Source organism: Camelus dromedarius, chromosome 4 (assembly GCF_036321535.1).
Source record: "Camelus dromedarius isolate mCamDro1 chromosome 4, mCamDro1.pat, whole genome shotgun sequence".
NCBI classification, from domain to species: Eukaryota; Metazoa; Chordata; class Mammalia; order Artiodactyla; family Camelidae; genus Camelus; species Camelus dromedarius.
The window spans coordinates 30091561-30112221 of NC_087439.1; the positions used below are offsets into that span (position 1 = coordinate 30091561).

A 20661-nucleotide genomic window follows, 5' to 3' on the forward strand; every position below is an offset into this window, starting at 1 on the left:
GAAAATAGAAGCTAAAATGAAACTCCAACTAAGGTCCCAGTCAGCCTCAAGATGGATATATTTCTCTTACTCTCCACAGTCGGTTCTCTCCCACACAGCACGCAGCCTGAGACTCAGGCCAGTGGGTTAACAATTTTGGTAAATAGTAAAGCTTTGTGAAGATCATTAGACTCTGGGGGACAGAGACAAGGCAAAGATGTCAATGTAAGGAAAAGGCACATGGTGGTGAAGATGTCTGCTTATTATCTACTGAGCTGCACACGATGCTCTGTCTGGGTACAATTCACTCCCTACTGTCATGCGGGTCTGGCTGCCTGGGGGATGTGTCAGAACTGCTTTATGATCCTCTCCTTCTCTCCCCACCCCTTCCTGAGAGTTTCCTCCATAGAACCATTGCACACACGCTCATGATCTGACATAATCTTCCCAATGTCACCATATTTCCATCTGAAGTGAAATACAAGAAAAGAATAAGTTGGAACCTTAGCATAAATCTTTTGCAGAATTAGGAAGCCCTACATTTAGAGTTTGTCTTTTAAATTGGAACAGCACATGTATCACCTAATCAATATATAAAAAGAAGGCAGTTAGTTCATTTTTAAGAATCTGGTGGAGTCTAAGAAAAGGCACGGAGAGGATGACTGCCATCTTGAGCTGGAATCCAGCGTGCCTGAAATGCATGACTCTGGGAGTCAGAGTAACATTCACGTTCCTTTCTTGGTGTTTTGATTGTACATCTACGTGCAAGTGAAACTGTATCTGACATGAAAATTTCCAAGGAAATAAAGAGAAGCAAATCAGTATGAATTCTTAGATCAAGATCTGCAGAAGGAATTTAAGTATTTTCAGATTGGAAGGAAATCTTCTCGAAATTGCTAGGAGACTCGGAACTGATAAACCTCAGTTTCCACATCTGTAAAATGGAGATAACTGTACTTCATTCACTCGGTCGCAGTGAAGGTTTAATGAGATCATATAAAGTACTTAACAGGGAGTTGCATACTTAGTACTTACGTAATAAAAATTACAATTAATGATTATATTCACATTATTCCCCAGAAATATTCATTTGTATATGAAATTTCAGGTTCTCAGAGTGAACGGTAGGAAAACTATTAACAGACTGGAATATTGTGTTCCAACTTGCAAATCGAAGTTTCTTCCATTTTGTTACTTGCTGCTCATGGTCAGCTTGAATTTCTATATTTCCACATTTCAGAGAAGGACACCAAGGGCAATCTCTCTGGGAGTTCATAAACAAATTAAAAACGGGAACGTTGCCTTACACTTCTTTTGTACAGCAATTGAGCCAAAGACAGTAATCAGACATACATAAAATTGGTTTCAGTTGTTTTAAACTAATATCTCTTTGAACTGTATTTTAATAATTTTGACCATGACAAAATGTTCTTTGAATCCATTCTGACCACTCTGCCCAATTCAGAGAGACCTCTTATTTTCCCTTTTTTTTTTTTTTGCCCCTTTTTTTAAAAAAAAATGTATTGAAAGTAGAAGTGCAGGGACATGTCATTTATCCAAAAGCATCCCAGGACATTTCAATCAGCTCTTATCTCAGGAACCTTTTCCAAGTGGATGAAATATAGGTGCCAAGAATTTTTTTTCTCTTTTTCAACAAAAGCGTTATTCAATTAACTGTGGAGTAGGTTAATGATAATTTATTATATAAAGGCTGTGTCATATCTATGACAGTTTGCTGTTTTCATGGGGTTTGGGTGGTGATTAAGACGATTTAGTAGTCCCTTAAAATAGCAAGTGACACCTATTCTAGGCAGGAGAATTAGCTATAGTTTGCTGACTCTCCAGCCTGTCTGCACACTGGACTCACCTGGAGCTTTCAGAAATGATTCGTGTCCTCACCTCACCCCCAAGAGATGCTGACTTAATTGGTCTGCAGTGGGGCCCGAAAGCTGCTATGATAAAAGGTACTCTGCGTTTTTCAAATCTGAGGCAAGACTGAGAATTACTGTGACATTACAGTGATAGGTGACCGTCAAACAAACAACATTTAACCTCCCCTCAAAGAGCTCCAGATTCTACTAAGGAAAATATACTTTTACAACTCCTTGACATGCTTCAAAAAGGTGTTAAATGACACAATCACTGATAAATCCCACATTTCTTTTATCTTCCTTCCTATCATCTCTTACTCTCTAGTAATAAAATGGTTGAAGACCAGAGAAATAAAGAAATCACACCTTGAAATCAAAAGTAGAAAAATCAAGGGCTACGTGATAGCAGGCTTTGTTACAGATACCTTTAATCACATGGAAAAGGAATGTCTTTGTGAGAAACAAATGTACCCACCAAGTGTCCAAGAATTATTACAGGTGCTTAGGGAGTGTTGTAATTATGAAAACGTCATTAAGAACCAATAGTGCTGGCTTTATTTGAGGCTGTTGATGCTCATTTGTGTGGTGATAAAACTGAAATCCAGGGCTCCCCCATAGCTTGATGTTATCTCTGCCTTCCCCACTCAGCCACATAGTCTAACTCGAACCCCGTGTTATCATCCCATGAGGAACCAAGTTGGCCTTGTTAAGAGGCTATGCCAAAAGCTGGAGAAGCCCCAGCAGAGGAAATCTGATTCCAATTTGGGGATGAAAGTATAGTCCCCCCTGCCAGGTTTAAATTGAGAGCGTATTACTCATTTTTAGTTAATTTCTCAGCCTGCAGTATAATTCGGCACATCTGTGCTGTTTGTGTTCCCTCAGCTGCTTCCTTGGGGACCCCGACCTTGATGGGATAGTTGTAATTAGGGGGGAATGTTAATAACTGACAATCATAGTCAAATACCCTATCTGTGTAAGAAAATGCATATGTTAAAATTAAAAGGACAAACACAAGAGCAGCGGATCATTACATTTTTCTTGTCACTGACTTAATTTTCTTTCTTAATGTCAAGGTCTAAAGTGCCAGGGGAGTGAGGAAGTGAAGTGCAGCGGTTCTCAAGGCACACGCGCAGGGAGGAAACATGATTATAGCAGGTCAGTATGGGAGAAGCCATCCGTTCATGGGAAAACCATACCTCCCTACAGATTTTAAATCCACTCCTCCTGAACAGACTTCTTGTAGAGGTATTGGAAACGTTGAAGGAGATTTTGCAGGCTTTCCCTTCCAACCTTTTCAAGTGTATCTCTTTTTAATATTAATGATTGTTGCCGTCTTCTACAGGATTGTAGCATCCATGATTCAGAAGAATACATAATGATCAAAACTCCTGTGGATTCAGTAATGTTATATATCTTATCATGTTATACATATGTGTTTATAGATGTTTATATGTGTGTGTGTTCATATTTATGTTATTAAGTGCAGTTGCATTTGCAGACATTTGGAAAATATGATACATACAGGTCACCTGAATGTCTCCACGTTTTGCAGTCCATGGTCATCCTTTCCTTTGATAGCCCAGAAGAAGTCCCAGGTCCCCACCTTAGGTGTCTGCAGTATGTGCAGCCTCTCCCACTATGTTCCTGACAATTCCTGGGAAGGATGCTTTTCCTTTTAACTATGTTCGCCTTGCCCCATTCCTACCTTGCCTTCATGGCTGTGGTCCTTCTATCTAAATCCATCACCCCAAGCATGGATGCATGTTCTTCCTCTTCATTTGCTAAAATAGCTCTCATACACGACTCTTGTACATACAACTATCATTCAAGATCTGGGAGTAATAGGAGGGTGCAATTACATCACAGCAAAGGAGGCAATTGAAAACTGAATGGCAGATATGTTTGTTCAGTCACCTTCCAGCATTCCTTGCCAAATGTTATTTTTTCCTCCCTTTCTCTATCTCTTCTTAGCATCTAGCCTGGCTCCATTTTCCTGGGTTCTGTTCTCTTTTAACCAAGAATTTCTCCCATGTCTAATACCCCTCCTTCAGCAACCCTTCTCCCTCCCCTCCTCAGGTACCCCCACCAAAGCAATCAGATTTCCACCTCCCCTGTCTTTGGCATCAGGGGCAAAATGAAAATCTCTGTTATTTCATTACATGAGGAAATTTAAATCCCTTTTCTTTTACTATCCTGGGCTCTGTGATTAATTTAAAAAGCTCCATTAAGTGTCATTCTTCCTGCTCTCCCAGAGCAATCCACCTAGACATCAGTTAACTCATGACATCTCAGTGTTTCCTCCCTGCCACAAATAGAGCTGAGAATTATTTATTTGGCTACAGAGATGCTTGGGTGTACCCCTTTAAATCGAGTCCCCTGAACTGTGACCTAGTCAATATTCCACAGCCACTTCAGCCTGGAAACAGATGATCTGTACATTCATAAAACTATCTAGTTAGCCAACATGGCCTTTGAGGCAGTTCCATTTTGGTGAAAGCATTCTTTTCTCTCCATTGTATCATGAGTTCTTCTCCTTCTTCTCCTCACTTGCTTTCTGTAATGAAGCTAAATAGTTACAGAGAAAGAAGTAAAAGAAAGCTAGCAGTAAAGAGTTAATTCTCCCAGAGGCATTACCTTTTAATGTGTAACACAGTCTCAAGCCAAGATCGTTCACAGCTGGAGCATCTCTGAATGTGGGATATGAATCGGCCAAAAGCCAGTGGAGAATATGTCTTTCGGGGAAGGAGCCTTCCCAACCCCTGGGAATCAGGCAGCATGACGTGACTTCCTGTGCCACCTTCCCAGGCAATGCCCCTTGCAGAGACTAGCTTACTTAACAGAGAAATTAAAATAGATGGGGTCCAAGTAAAATCAAGCTTTCCTCCTCCAATCCAGAAGACTGGTTCACTTTCTCGTTTATGCTTCTTTCATTGTCCTCCAAGTTGATCATAGCACAGCCCTGAATTCCTAGTCAGTGCTAAAAAGATTCTTATTAAAAAAAAAAAAAAAAAATCTCAGCACCGAGATTTTACAGGGCATCGACCTATTTCTAAAAGTCGGAAACAGGCTTTTCTCTTCACCTGAAAAGAAGTGAATCTAACTGAAAACTCACCAATCAGGATGTAGACTTGCATTTTGGAATAGCGCCCATTAAACAGTCAGTGAGTGGCATTACGCTGCAGTGGTTAGAATTTTGAATTAGAATCGGATCCCCTGGGTTTGCAACTCAGCTCTGACACTAACCAGGTAACCCATGGCAGGTTATTTAATATGTCTGGCTTAGTTTCATCATACGTGAAATGGGAATAATAAAGTACCTTCCCTGTGGGTTTGTTGCGGGAATGAAATGAGGCAATTCCAGTTCAGTGCTTAAAACAGAATACAGCAAGAAATTCAAATGTGACTCCTCATGTCTGCTCTCACTGAGGCATCTGACTGATCCATATAGATATCAAGGTGACTGTGAAACTGAATTCAGAAATTACAGAGAGAAGTGCAATGCATTGGCTACACACTTCTTGAACTCCCAGCCTCTTTGAAACTATCAAATGTAAAGAGAGGAGAAAGAGGGTAACCATTTATGAAGGAATTTCTTTGGAGGCAGCCATAGCTGTTCTGAGCCCTACAGTTCCTTTTGGGGTGGGTGGTTGGGATGTGTAAAGTCTTGTTATCCTTTAATCCAATGTTTTTAAATTGTGAAGTGAGAAAGAGCTTCAATAGTACTGTGCTATTTGATATTTGAGACCTTGATAAACCTTGCCTGGGGCTGGAGAACATTGTGGAACAGGTCCTGACTCCTGCTCCATTCATTACCAGGGCTGACTAAGCAGAGATAAGCAGAGGCAGGACTGTGCTGCTGGGTTAGGGGCACCTGCAGAGCCATTCTTTGTCAGGGTGAAGGATGCAGTCACATCCCCCATTGACCAGATGCTGACTACTCAGAAAAGAACATTACCTAGTGCTAATACTTACTGTCAGATGGACTTGCCGGAGAGAGTGGAGGGCCCCAGCAGCTAAAGCTGGCAGGGAGTGTCACTGTGTTAGAGGCTGTGAGAAGAATCACAGGTGGCCACATAATACAGAGATGCATAAGTTGGTTGAAGATTACTGCAAGAGGGCATGGCCATCCAAGCCTCCGCAGTGAGATTTGGGAAGAATCAAGGAAGTGTTCTGGAGAGAAATGCCGTCTTTTTCAGCATTTGCCAAGTACAGAGAGAGCTGTTCAAGGAAGACTTCTTAGCCATTGCTAACCCCTCCTTTACCGTAGCTCTGGCCTCAAAGGGTCAGAAAGTGGCTAGCAAGCTGCCTGGTTGTATTAGTCAGGGTTCTTCAGAGAAATGGAACAGATAGGGTGTGTGTGTGTGTGTAGACAGAGATGATAGAGATAAAATATCTTGATATCAAAATATTTAGTTTAAGGAATTGGCTTATACAGTTGTGGGACCTGGCAAATCCAAAATCTGCAGGGTTGGTTGGCCAGCTGATGCTCCAGGAAAGAGTTGCGGTTGGAGGAGTCTGAAGGCAGTCTGCAATCAGAATTCCTTCTTGCTCAGAGGAGGCAGTCTTTGTTTCATTAAGGCCTTCAACTGAGTGGATGAGGCGTCTTCACATTATGGAGGACAATCTGCTTTACTTGAAATGTGCTGATTTAAATATTAATCTCATCTAATGCTAGAGAGGGTATGGAGAAAGGGGAACCCTCCTATGCTGTTGCTGGGAATGTAATTTGGTGCAGCCATTATGGAAACAGTATAGAGATTCTTTAAAAACTGAAAACAGACTTACCAAATGATCCAGCAACTCTACTCCTAGGCACATATCCAGAGAAGACTCCAATTTGAAAAGATACATGCACCCCAGTGTTCACAGCAGCACTATTTACAATAGCCAAGACGTGGAAGCAACCTAAATGTTCATTGATAGATGATTGGATAAAGAAGTTGTGAGATACATATGATGGAATATTATGCAGCCATAAAAAGAATGAAATAATGCCATTTGCAGCAACATGGATGGACCTAGAGATTATCATCCTAAGTGAAGTAAGTCAGAAAGACAAATACCATACATTATCACTTACATGTGGAATTTAAAAAGTGACACAAATGAACTTATTTACAAAATAGAAACAGACTCATAGACATAGGAAACAAACTTATGGTTATTAAAGGGGAAAGGTGGGGGAGGGATAAATTAGGAGTTTGGGATTTACAGATACAAACTACTATATATAAAATAGATAAACAGCAAGGTCCTACTGTATAGCCCAGGGAACTACATTCAATATCTTGTAATAACCTATAATGAAAAAGAATATATATATGGTATATATATACACACATATATATACATGTAAAACTAAATCACTGTGCTGTACACCAGAAACTGACACAACATTGTAAGTCAACTATGCTTCAATAAAAAAATTAATCTCATCTAAAAAATTTTAAAAGGATAGTGCGATACCAAAAAAGAATAAAACAAGTCTTTTGATTACTCCATAATTATTCATGCATAAAATACCAGTTACAAATGCCTGGTACCTAGTAAATATTCAATAAATATTCACTATTTTTATTACATATACACACACATCATTTACTATAAATAGAACATAAAATCAATGCTACACACACACACACACACTTTCTTGATGGTGACGTATACATGTAGCCTGACAACGGCAAATAGATGCATACATTTCACTGAACTACTTGATAAGTGGGAAAGAACAACCACTTTCAGAAAGTTATATTCTAATGACTGTGATTTACATTTTAGCGTTTCACATAAATACATTGCCTGAACTTTGCTCTGTGGTGGGATAAATATAAACCTTGAAATTTAAATATATTCATGCTACGGCAAACACAGTTTCCTTTGTTAGTGTTTACTATTGTCTGTAGCCTGGGGAGCAATACTGACTCTTAGGTAAACAAATAATTAGCTGGTTCATTTGAAGTAGGAAGGTGTAATTAATGAATTTGCCTACTGTTCTACCCTGCTGCAGACAGACAGCCCTTTGGGTCTTTGTACTTTCATTCTCAGTCTCGCTCTCTCTTTCTCCCTCTCTCTCTCCATCTACCTCTATGTCTGTTCACAACATAGCTGCCTACCCTGCTACTCTGGAGTCCACAAAGTATTGTTGCATAAGGTACTTAAAGTAAGATCAGTGTGAAACATCAGTCAACCTGGCCCAATACAGTTGTTGAAAGGTACTTTCTTTAGATGTTATTTTCTTGGCTGTGCAAGCAGTCTTTTAAGAGATGCTTTTAAAATTGAAGATGAAGATCAGTAAGAATAAATTTGATGTCTGGATGTAGCAAGTGTGCATTAGGAAAGAAATGGGCTCCATTACACAAATAAATCCTTTCAAAATTATAGTCTTAAGGGGTCTAATTTGCCCGTGGCTTTCTTGATCAACTTTTTTTTCTTTTCTTTTATTATGTGTTATTTATTTTGCATTAGATTACATGATTGTTATATAAATCTTTGCTCTTTTTAAAAACAATTCTGCTAAAGCACTAGTCTAACTTGTCCTTACATTAGAATTAGCTGTATGTGTGAACTCATGGGACCTGTAATCCACCATAAATGACTGCAGTGGGGCACTATTTAAAAACAGAGGTGGTTAGTGTCTACAAACCTCAAACTCCCAATTTAAGTACGATATATAAAATAGACAAGCAACAAATTTCTTCTGTATAGCACAGGGAACTATATTCAATATCTTGTAGTAACCTATAATGAAAAAAATATGAAAATTAAAAAAAAAACAGAGGTGCACTCAGGGTGGCATCATGTTAAGAATCTTATTGTTCTGAACAATAACGGGCAAGACTTGACTGCATCCTTTGGCAACATATAGCATGTTAAGTACTATGTGGTTAAGATTTAAACAAGATTCATGCTGGAAAATCAGGCAGTTTCAGCAGTCCTACCCTCATTCCATCAGACTACTTTGAAAATGAGATCTGCCCAGAGTTTGAAAATGGGATAGAAAGAATGTAAGCCTCACCACTGACTTTTCAATGCTGTGTAAATCAGCAGGGTTGCCAGCAAGAAGACAGAATGAACACGGGTCCACAGTGATGCCAGCCATTACTCTGGTAAATGTTGAGTCTCGGAAATTGAAATTGTGACACTGTTCTCATATTAAACAGGAGGAAGGAGACTGTCCTCAGATTTTCTGTTGATTAAAGTGGCTAATACTTTTTCAACAACCATGGCTTTTGGTTAAAGCTCTGAAATGCACTTTGTTTAAAACACACACATACACACACAAAACCATGCCTCATTCATCAGCTCTCTAGGTCATAAACCCTAACCAATTGCTGTTTCTTGAACATCTACTAGGAGCTGTGATAGATGTTAATAAAATCAGGTAACAGATTCGCACAAATCCGAAAAACGAAAATCTGAAACACAAATCAGAAATATCAAAAGCAGATCAACTTACAGGAAAATATAAAAAGAAAAAAAAGATTTAGAAAGAAAAAAGGGCAGTAGTCAGAAAGAAGCTGTAGTTTCCACCCTGGGGTGCACTGTAGCCACGTCACATTGCAAACCTTGTCGCCAGCCTTGTCAGCAAGCCTTGGCAGGATTCTTTTCACATCCTGAGATCATTTTCATCACAGTTTCTAAGATTCTCTCCTCTCCCCAGTTTCAGAGGGTGGGCTCCATATTCCTCACTCAGCAGCCAGAGTTGCTGAAAGGTAGGTCTTACTGCTGCTTGAGAGCTGAAAATGTGAGAAGGTGGTGAAACTGACCAGAGAACCCCTTGCCAGCAGGACACAGAGCTTTCCAAGTAGGTAACTATGACAGTAATCATGCCAAGGGACAGAACAGGAGGTCCTCTCTGGGGAAACAGGACATGCTTCTCCTTGTGACCTCTGAATGACCTCCCAAGGGAAAGAGCGAAAGTATCCGGCATCTCTGGCCAGGGCCATCAGCATCAGCAACAGCTGACATTAGAGAGCTCCCTGGCTTTGGGAAGGGGCAAAGCAATGACACAGCAGTGTTTATAGGTGAAGTAAGATGATAATAACACTGCAGAGACTCATTGATTCTCGGTTTGCTCTCCACTGCCCATCACATCTTCCTGCGGTAAATATACATTATGGTGATTTGTTATGAAACCAGTTATCCTGTTGTCCTCAAATTGTAAGAGAGTATTTACAACTTGCAATATGTGATACATGAAGATGCAAGGCCCTTTTAATTTTAATTGGCTTCCCGACTAGGACAGAGAATGTGGAGCTGCTCTTGTGGTTTTGTGGGCTTGTTTTCAGCACACTGAACTTTTGGCAATCACTGTGAACACCTTTCTTAAAAATACAATAAATAAGTATGGAAGGAAGACTTTGAGGCCAAACTGGCATTGGTATCATTGAATTCCTTCTTGTGTTTCCAACCAATTAAATGAATGGGTGTCTGTGGTAATTAAACTCACTTTGATAATTAGGCACTAAGGACTCTTAAATTACTGAATGTTAATGACTATTTCCCAAGTATGGCCCCTGTATCCTAAGTGCTGCCAAATGGAATTTTCCTGCTCATCAGTAAAATCTAGGGTTCTTTTTTTTTTTTTTCTAATTCCACATAGATAATCAAAACTAGAAACAGAGAATTTGGTTTTGTTGCCTTTCTTTACAAGTCTTAGCAGACTGATGAAACTTGAATCAAACACAAGTTTTACTATAAATGAGACATAGTTGAACTCACCCCTTGGAACTTGGAAGGCCACACATCACAGTGCGCACATCAAAGCCAGAGGCAGGAGAAAACCCCTGCCTCACTGTAGGTGCCTACAAGCGGACCGCCTACCAACACATGCTATCTTTGCTAATAATTTGAGGGTAAGGCAGACAGAAGGTCTGGGCCATCTTGAGAAGTGTGCTCTCCACACAGAAATGTACACTGGTTCCTCTCTGGGTTTCCCCCCAGATAGATGAGTCATATGAAGGATTGTTATCTGAAAACTGAATACAAGGATTTTTGGAGTTGTTTCTACAACCCTTGATCATTTGTTCCTCAGGGCTGTGGTGCAAGCCAGTGAACCAAAAACACTTAGATCAAGTACTAATCATAAACAGTAAGTACTGAAGGAACCATTTCCAGAGAATGCCTTAGATGCAGTTATTTAGTTCAAATATTTTAAACATTTGAATATTTCCAATATTTATTTCAAATATTCCACAAAGCCCTTCTTATACCTTCTTACAGAATCTTCCTAAGAGGGGAAGAAGGGGGTAGAACAGGGAATTAGTGTTTCTTGAGCATCCTTTACATCCCAGGCCCTGCACTAACTCCACGCCTATCATAATTCCAGCACTAAAAAGTCATGGCATATCAATGGGTGAAGATTGCTGCTGCTTGTTTACTGGACAGAACTACATGAGACATTAGAACTAATCCAACATATTCTACACTATACCAATCTATTATTTAAGTTAACAAATTCACGCTCAGTCACGGAGGTCAAACTTAGCCCTGCCATTTCAGCACCATGTTGAGGGAACCTCCCTGAGCCTCGAATATCTCTTCATAAAAGGCGGATAATAACCCCACCAACTAGGGTTGTTGTGACGGTTAAGCTTGATAAAGGTGAAAAAGAAAAGACCATACATGGCATATTTCCTGGTTTTTAACAAATGCTACTTTCTCCTTTTCCTTTCTCCCTTCTTCATTGATTAAGAAATTTTCACCTATTTTCATGCTTAAATGTGGGCTTAAGTCAGTTTTAACTATGATATCTAATATAGACAAAATGGAGTGAATAAAATGAGTCATAAGAATGTAAGTCACAGAGATATGTTTTGAGGGTCTTATACACCTCCCTAGTGAGTGGATGGAATGGAAAAAAAACTTTAGTAAGGAAGCCTGTAAGTTCCCTTAATAAAATTCCCATCCTCCAAGGTTGGACCCAGAGATTGTTTTCTTCCAAACGTTTCATCCACATTCCAGATAACAGGGGCAGGACTGAGGACAGCCCAGCTAGAAGAAGGAAAAGAACCAAGCCATGCTTTCTCCCTTTGTGTGTGTTTCTTCAAAGCTCTGATAACACTTGTGCTTACATCCCACTGGTCAGAGCTTAGTTATGTGCCTTGGCTTAGAGGCAAGGAAGTTTTTATTCAGGGAGGCCTGTGACAGCTAAAAGTCAGGTTCTAGTAACAATAAAGAAGGATACTCTTTACCACAAAAGAGTCAAATGGTACTCTTTGCCACAAAAGATCATTACAAAATTCAAAATAAGAAATGACAGTGGCTTGGCTGCTGAATATATTTTGAAGGTAGAGGCAAACAAATTTGTTGACTGATTGGATGTAGGGTGTTAGAAGAATCAGGGATGACCCCATGGTTTCCGGGTCTGAGCGTTGAAATGGTGGAGTTGCAGAAGTCAGCAGTTTTTGTGGTGGGATAAACTGGGGTTCATTTGGGGGCTTGTTGTTGGAGATGCCTATTATATACACACCAAGGACACAGGTGATATACAAAAGTTCTGAGAGAATATCTGGGCTGGAAAATTGATGTGAAAATCATCAAGAAATAGAAGGAAAGAGTTTCAAGGTCTGAGCATGAGGTGATAATGTTTAGAGATCTGAAGAATGGAGAAACCAACAAAAGACACTGAAAAGAAGCCACCAGTGAAATAGAAAAAAGTGGAGTGTGGTGGATTGGAGGTGGGAGCATGTGGACCTTCTCTTGTCGTATCTGTCTCCTTTTTGGTGGGATAAGAAGCAAAGCATCAGGTGAAAGGGAGATAGAGGAAGGTGTGCTGGAGGCCTGAGGATGGAGAAGAAGATGTGAAATAGCCATGGAGGGGTCAGACAGTATACCTGATTGTCATTGTCATCTTGGTGGTGGTATGGTAGTTTAAGCCTCAGGATAATGAGCATTCACAGAGGAAGAGAAAAACAGCATCTTGGGAAGAGTTATTTTTGGAGCAAGAAGAAGAAGAACCAATGACTGAAACAGAGAAAGATCAAAGAAATAATCAGAGATATCAAGGAGAGAAGAATATTCAAGGCAGGACAACACATTACAGAAGAGTATGGATTAGGGAGTCGTATTCAAATCCCACATTCATCTCTTTCTAGTTCTGTGACCTTAAGCAAGTAATTCAGCACCACTGAACTTTACTTTCCCCATTTGTAAAATGGGAATAATAATAGTACCTGCCTTAGAGCATTATTGTGAGGATTACGTGAGCTATTGCTTATAAAGTACTTAGACTAATAATGACTCATAATAGATGCAGAAGGGACATTGCCTAATAGCCAGCCAATCTGAATGACGTATGTCGAAACTGGAAATGACCATCTTCACTTTCTCTGTCAGAGTGGGAGTATGTGCAATTCCTGGGCTGATATTTTTGAGTGACACATTCACATATTTCAGTGCCTGGGCCCCCTGTCTGTTCTTGCTTGGTTTCCCTGAGTCATTGGAAATGATCCTTTGCAGAACTTTTCAGGCCAGAGATGTCTTGGTTGAGGCTCTGAATTCAGCAACCTTAGAATCAACTATCTCCGGACTTCAAGATATTACATTTTCTACTGTTTAAATAATTCAGATTGGGATTCTCTTCCCTGCAGTCCAAATTATAATATCCAATATGCAACAGAAACAAGGCCCTACTTGATCAGAATAAGAATGCATTGAATCATATTGTTCTTTCTTGATAGCTGGACTGTAACGGTAGAAGGCTTATTTTTACTTAATTTTTAACAATTATATACCAAGTTCTCAAAGGCAATACATTCCAGTATAATTTTAGAGATATTCAAAAGTTAATTTTACTTTTTTCTGTTAAAATTGAAAAAAAATTCCCCAAATTTCTTGATATTTCTTCATTATTCCTATAATAAGTGGCACATTTAACATATTCAAATGACTTTCATTTCAATTAAGATATAATCATAATACCTACTTTATAGAATCAACTTTCACCTATTTGCCTTTATTCTATTACTGAATTAACAGTTGAAAGACTTCTAGTTTCAGCTAAGAGATGTAGAAAGCTGTGAAGAATATTATTCCCACCCTTACAACATGAAAAAACCTGGACCCATCAGAGAAATTGAGGTTTCAGGGCAAACAAGTAAACTGAAATATCGAGAAAAACAAATGCCTCTAGGGATAAATCGCACCTGAGCATTTACTTACCTGTGGCAGATTCTGCCAGATTTCACGTAAGACAGTAAGAAGATACAGCTAAAATGTTTTCAGAAATTGCTAGAGGCTGAGTGTAAGCTAGTGTGAGAGTGCAAAGCCCCTGGGTGTGGCAGATAGAGAGTAGAGAGGTGTTTGCACATTCCTGCTGGCAGTGCTCATCGGGAAGATTCGGAAGAATCCTGAGAAAGCTTTTTTCATGGTGCTGACAGAGAGACGGAACAGCAGCCACTGCCCAAACTCTGCCCAAACCCATCTCCTCTGTCTCCACTACAGGATGAAAGGCTTGTTCTGCAGGGGGGAGAGCCGTGAAAACTGTCACTTTAGGGTACTGATGGAAATCCACTGCATCTAGAAAAAGGGCACGGGAAAAAAAGAAGCAGCATTCTCCCTGTGGGAGCAATACCCATATGCATTTATATTTCTCCTGTGGGAGAAATACCTGCGAGGTTCTGCTCTGCAGCTGGATAGGCAGAGTACTTATGAAGGCCATTGCCCAGACCCAGGGACAGAGCCCTGCCTGAGACCAAAGCTTAATCAGAACACGAGGAAATGCTCCTCCCTCCCCACACCAGGCTAGCATGTTCTGGGTGATATAGCAGTGGAATACAGCTGGGAGGGCTGGTTAGACAACAGTGCAGAGGGAAGATGAAAACCCTGGGAGGGTATGGACAGCGAAAAAAGAACGTCTGTCAAACCAGCCTATACTGTAAACACAAGGCATCACTTAAAGGAACCTTAAAGCTGCAGTACACTCAGAGTGACCAGAAGAACAACAAACTCCTAACTCAGCTCCTCAACAGATTAACAGAAACCCCGTGCTTGAGGTCTAGCTGAAGAAAATAGATGCTCATCTCTGACTATGGAAAATATTTACCCCAGGATCTTTAGCCCTCCACAAGATGTCTGGCTTTCTACAAAAACAACAAAAAACTCTAAGGCACACACACATACACACACACACTCACAGAAGAGGCAAAACAATTATCAGGATCAGAGTGGCTGTGACACAAATGTTGGAACTATCAAACTGAGAATTTGGGGTAATTTTGATTAATATGTTATTGGCTCTAATAGAATAAAGTAGATGACACGCAATATCAGATGAGTAATTCAGCAGAGAGATGGAAACTATAAGAGAGAATCAAATGAAAATGCTAGAAGAAAACAATCAGCAATAGATATAAAGGCCTACAACAGGCTCACCAGTAGACTTGATACAGCCAAGGAAAGAATTTGCGAACTCAATGACAAGTGAGTGGAAATTAAACAGACTGAAAAACAAGAAATAAAAAAGAGTGAATAGAAAAAGAATAGAGCGCCCAATAAATAGTGTAGGCAATTTCAAACAGTGTAACACTTACACATGGAGAAGAGAGAGAAGATGGAGCAGAAGAAATATTTTTAAAAATAATTGCAGAGAATTTTACAAAGTTAATAACATACATGAAACCACAGACCCAAGAAGCTCACAGAACACTGCGCAGGATAAATATCAGAACACACACACAAATACCTAGGCATATGGTATTCAAACTTCTGAAAATGAGAGAGAACCACACCTTGAAGTTAGCCAGAAGGGGGAATAAAATTCTCTATACAGAGAAACAACCATGAGAATTAAAACAGACTTGTCATCAGAAACTATTCAAGTGGAAAGAAAATGTAGTGACATATTTAAAGTACTGGCAAAAATGTCAACCCAGAATTCTATATCTAATAAAAAAAAAACTGAAGGAGACACACACAAAGCCTTTTAAGACAAACAGAACCTGAGAGAATTCATTGCCAAACATACTCTTATAAGGAAATGCTAAAGGATGTTCTCCAGGCGGAAGAAGTATGAGATCAGTCAGAAACTTGGATCTACACCAAAAAAAGAATAAAGAGAATAGGAACCCAAAAGAATGAAAATGAGATAAAATCTATTTGTTATTTGTAAATATGCTAAAAAGATAGCTGACTGACTCCATGTATGGCATATGGAAAAATAAAGCATATGTCAGTAATAGCACAAAAGAGAGGTGGGAAGAATTGAGAACCTACTATTGTAAAGGGCTTCCATCACCTGGAAAGTAGGTAGACTCAGATTAATTTGAAATATATATTGTAAATCCCAGGGTAATCCCTAAAAACATTTTTAAAAGAGGCGTAATTAAGAAGTCAATAGAGAGAAAATGTGATCATAGAAATACTTAATCAAAGAAAACGCAGAAAGGAAAAAAAAGAAATTAAGTACAAATAGGACAGAAAGAAATAGTTAGCAGGAGATTAGTTTTTAATCCAATATCAATAACCACATTGACTGTGAATGGTCTAAATATACCGGTTTAAAGATAAAGATTGTCAAATTGAATAAAAAACAAGACCTAAATATGTGCTGCCAACAAAAAAAAAAATTCATTTTATGTCTTTAAATATTTAAAGCATACTCATACAAAATATGCTAAGTATATATTTAAATAAAAACTGAACTTGTTAATAAAGTGAATCATTAGCTTCTGTAGAAAACTTACTCTGTGCTATATACAGATGCATTTTCCATGCATTTCTGCATGTTACATCATCCCAGTGTACTCTGAGGCACTTCTTCTTATCCCTCACTTTAGAAATGAGAAAACTGTGACTTAGAAAGTTAATATGTCCAATGTTTCTTACCTAATAAATGGCAGGTGGGATTAAAACCTAGGCTGTCTGATTAGAAACCCTACACAGTGATCCACTGTTTGAAACTGCCACTACCGATAGCTTTTAGCTATGAGTTTAGTAATGCCTCTGAGTCTATTGGTTAAGAATGATTTCACAGTATTGTCTGATTCTTCTGAATGCATGCCTGGAATAATTATGAAAACAGGTTTGTTGTTTATGGGGGAGAGAGCATGACCTCCATTTGAAATAGTTCCAGTCTCACATGCCAGTATTTCCTAGGTCTGTAAGAGTGTATTATAACTTTTTAACTATCCAACTTTATTTTGCCCCTGTGATCTTGCAATTCTCATGCTTTCAAATTTTCTAAACACTAATTCATACAGTACTCTTTATCTTCCTCTTTTCTTAATAGTCTTCTGTTCTGAAAACAAATATTGGTTAGAGCTCCACATACTTTGGCAATTCCAAGTTTCTATAAATTTAGTATAGGTATCGAGTTTTTAAAACACCTTATCTACTGTTTGTATACATTTTTGAATCCATTAAGCTATATAAAAATATTATGTAAAGATAAAGCCAGGAACTGGAAGTAATTTTCTGGAAAGCTTTGAATACTACCAACATATGTTTATGTTTAAAAAAATAGATTAATAGGATGTTTTCATTTAAATGCTAAAGTTGTAAACTTTATATTTTAGAGTTTCATATTAAGTATGATTGCCTAAACAGCCAGCACAGAATCAAATCCTGTATGCCTTACTTGATAGTCTCATGGGTGTATGTGGAATGGAAAACTGTAAATTCATTTTAGCTACAGATGGTTTTTGTAAAGAATACTAAAAATGACCATAAAGCAATTGGCTAATAAACACACCAAAAACAATAAAGTGTATCTAGAACAAACTAGCTTTGATAGCACATACCACCCATTATAAGCACCAGTATCAGTTTCAGCAATAAATAAAAGGTTATGAACGAGAGCAGCTGTTAAATTTTACTCAGAGATGCTAGACACTAACTGGGAGGGAGAGAAGAAAACTTGGAGAAAAAATGTGTCATCCAGCCAATAGTGGGGCTTGTCTTATGTTGTAGACTGGGTACTGCTTCCAGTACCTCTATGCCTGAAGTCAGTCTTCCAGGTTTCCTGATTGATTTCAGTGTCCAAGGGGAAGATACATACTTGGCTATGCTCTTTGGCGCCTAAGCTACCATCATGCTCCATTTCATCTAGCAGAGAAAATAACAAATTAGAGCCAAAGAGCAATAGACATCAACCCAATTTCTCTGTAGCTCAGAAGTATAACTGATGAGCTGTTTCCTCTGACTGTCCCACAGCGTAAACAAATGCCACATGTCTGCTTGACTTTGCTTTCAACCTAGTATATGTGATTCCCACCAGAAACATTTTCTTCTGTGAGTAGTTGAATAAAATCCCTTTACATATGTTTGAACATAATGTTGTGATAATATCTTATTTTTATTAGTGCTTATTATCTGGCAGGCACTGTAAACCCATTATAGAGATATCACCTCATATTTACAACAATTTTCTGAAATAGTTTTTGTGTTATGACTGTTTTATGGGTGAGGATAATAAGAATTAGAAAAGTTAACTATCTCCTCCAAGAGTACCCAGTTAGTATGGGGTAAGCTTGGTCTGAAATCCTGGTGCCCACGTGACATTTGAACTGAGATCTGGAACCCACAATCCAATAGGAACCAACACACCAATGAGGAGTAGTTTAAAGAGGACCACACAAGATGTGTAGCCAGTAAGTCTTTTTGTGCGACTGAAACTTAGGGTATGAGTGAGAAAAGGACAACTTCGGGAGAGACAGGCTATCCAGGCTTGTCAAGACAGGCTTATCAAGACAGGCTTGTCAGGCAAGTCATGGCCATAGAAAGTCACAGGGTTTTTGAGAATTTGACCATGACAGGCTGCTTGAAAATGTTTAAAGAGAGATATGGTGTGATCGGAGTCCCATTTACCATGGTAAGACAATTAGTAACTTCTTCCGTAGTTCAGATGAGGTATTACAGGTATGTCAAACCTAAAGCAATGTGAGTGAAGAGAAAAGTTAGAATTGACAGCACTTAGGCTTGAAATGGGTCTTGAAGGCAAGAGGAATAAATTCAAGATACTGGCTTTAGTGGCTGGGTAGAAAGCAGTGCTATTAAATACGATGAAGAATCAATGGAGGAGGAAAGACTGTGCATATAAAGGGTGCATGCTGGTTGTATCCTGGTGACTATGTCTAGTCGACATTTAATAATATTGAATAATAGTTCAGTTCATTGGAGAGAATGAGAAGAGGATGAAAGACACAGTAATGAGGAAGCACCGGTATATAAGAGTGATCAGAATATGGAGTGTTGGTGAATGAAACTCCGCCTTGGTCACCCCTTGTGGTAGACAAGCTGCAGAGACGGCCTCCAGCAGTTCCTTTGCCCGGAGCAGCACAGCTCACCACACACCACCCATTAAGAGATGCAGTCTCTTTCCCTTGCTTTGCATCTGGGCTGGCCTTGGACTAACTTTGCCAGGAATTCTGTCTTCACTCATGTCTAATTTTGGTCCAGTTTTGAAAAAGCAGCCTTTTACTCACATTTCATTCCATTGGAAATTTTAGCTCCTAGAAGTCCGTGGCTTTGTTGGGACTGGGGAAATGTATTTTACAGCTCTCCTGTGGTGCCGGTTTAGGTTTTTTCTTTGTAGGTAGGCTATTTCCAGTGCACCCTGGTTGGGAAGGGCTGAAGGTTTGTGTTCAGGGGCCAGTCCAAAGCCATGCAAACTTTAGAGGCCTTTTTCCATAAATAATGTTTTCAGATACTGTTTCCGCATGTCAGGAGTTGAATTCTAGGGTCGCAAGTTCAAAGACCCTACATCACCTACATGCACATACATACTGTTTGAGCTTTTTGTTTGGGAAAATGATTTTAACCTGTATTGGTTATGAATAATTTCCAGATTAGAACAGGCTATGGGAGCAGTGGTTGGACTCAATATCCGTTGAAATAAATAGGTTTCTTGAAGAGAGAAAAATAAACCACTGAAGCTATTTGCATATTTCAATTTATGTATGAAAGTGAGAAAGGCAGTACTTAATTTCTTAATGGAAACCAGTTTCCAGCCTGAAGAGATCTGTGGAATAGACCTGACACCACCAGAACAAAGACAGTCTTCATGGGAGCAGGTATAGAGGAGCCGGTCTACCTGAGGAAACAATCTGGTAATTAGCTCAGCTACTTAAACAAAATGACACACTTGCCTTTAGAGTAAAATTTAGATTTCTTTCTGATTCTCTATGATTTTTGGTCCTGCTTTTCCCATTTATTTCAGATAATTAAAATTTTACTATAATTCCACTTAATAAAAGATGTTTAACATGTTACATTTTTAGTTCCAAAAACTTGTAGCAAGACTTGGTTTTTTCACATTTTTCCCCCAGTCATGTCTGGCTTATCTTCTGATTCAGGAAAACAAATGCCATCTCTTAGCAGGGACACAGCAAAAATAGAATGATTGATATTACTTGGCACCTACTGTGCTGAATGCCTGAAGTGGAAGGCTGTGGATCAAAGGCAGACCCAGGAGGGCTGGTAATTTGTATACTGAGTTCATAACCAGACAGCCATTGTTCTGATGCAAACATATAGGCTGTGTGTGTACTGAGACTGCAATGCAGGAGACACAATCAGGGCGAGGATTAAACAACGTCGTATTCTTTCTTCCATTCTGACTGTTGGATGTCACAGAGCCTCCATCACAAAAGGACATCTAAGCATGGACTTCAATCATGGGCACTCTGGTCTTCACGTCTGGTTCTGCAGATAAACTTAGGAGTTATAGATAACAGACAGATGCATAGTGTTTCAATGATATGGGAACATATATGTCTCATATACATTTATGCACAGGAATATATTCAAATCGAGAGGGAGAGAATAGAGGATGGGTGTTTCTCTTGCCAATTTCAGCAGAAGTGGCATT

At 39.2% G+C, this 20661-nt stretch overlaps 1 long non-coding RNA gene across 4 annotated transcripts in view; it reads left to right on the forward strand.

Moving 5' to 3' along the window:
* LOC105094634 (uncharacterized) overlaps positions 1–20661 on the forward strand; it is a 525835-nt gene that overhangs the window by 408111 nt on the left and 97063 nt on the right. For all 4 annotated transcript variants that reach the window (XR_010380576.1, XR_010380574.1, XR_010380577.1 and 1 more), the window contains one exon: positions 2924–3005. This is a non-coding gene — a long non-coding RNA (uncharacterized LOC105094634). The remainder of the gene's footprint in view (positions 1–2923; positions 3006–20661) is intronic.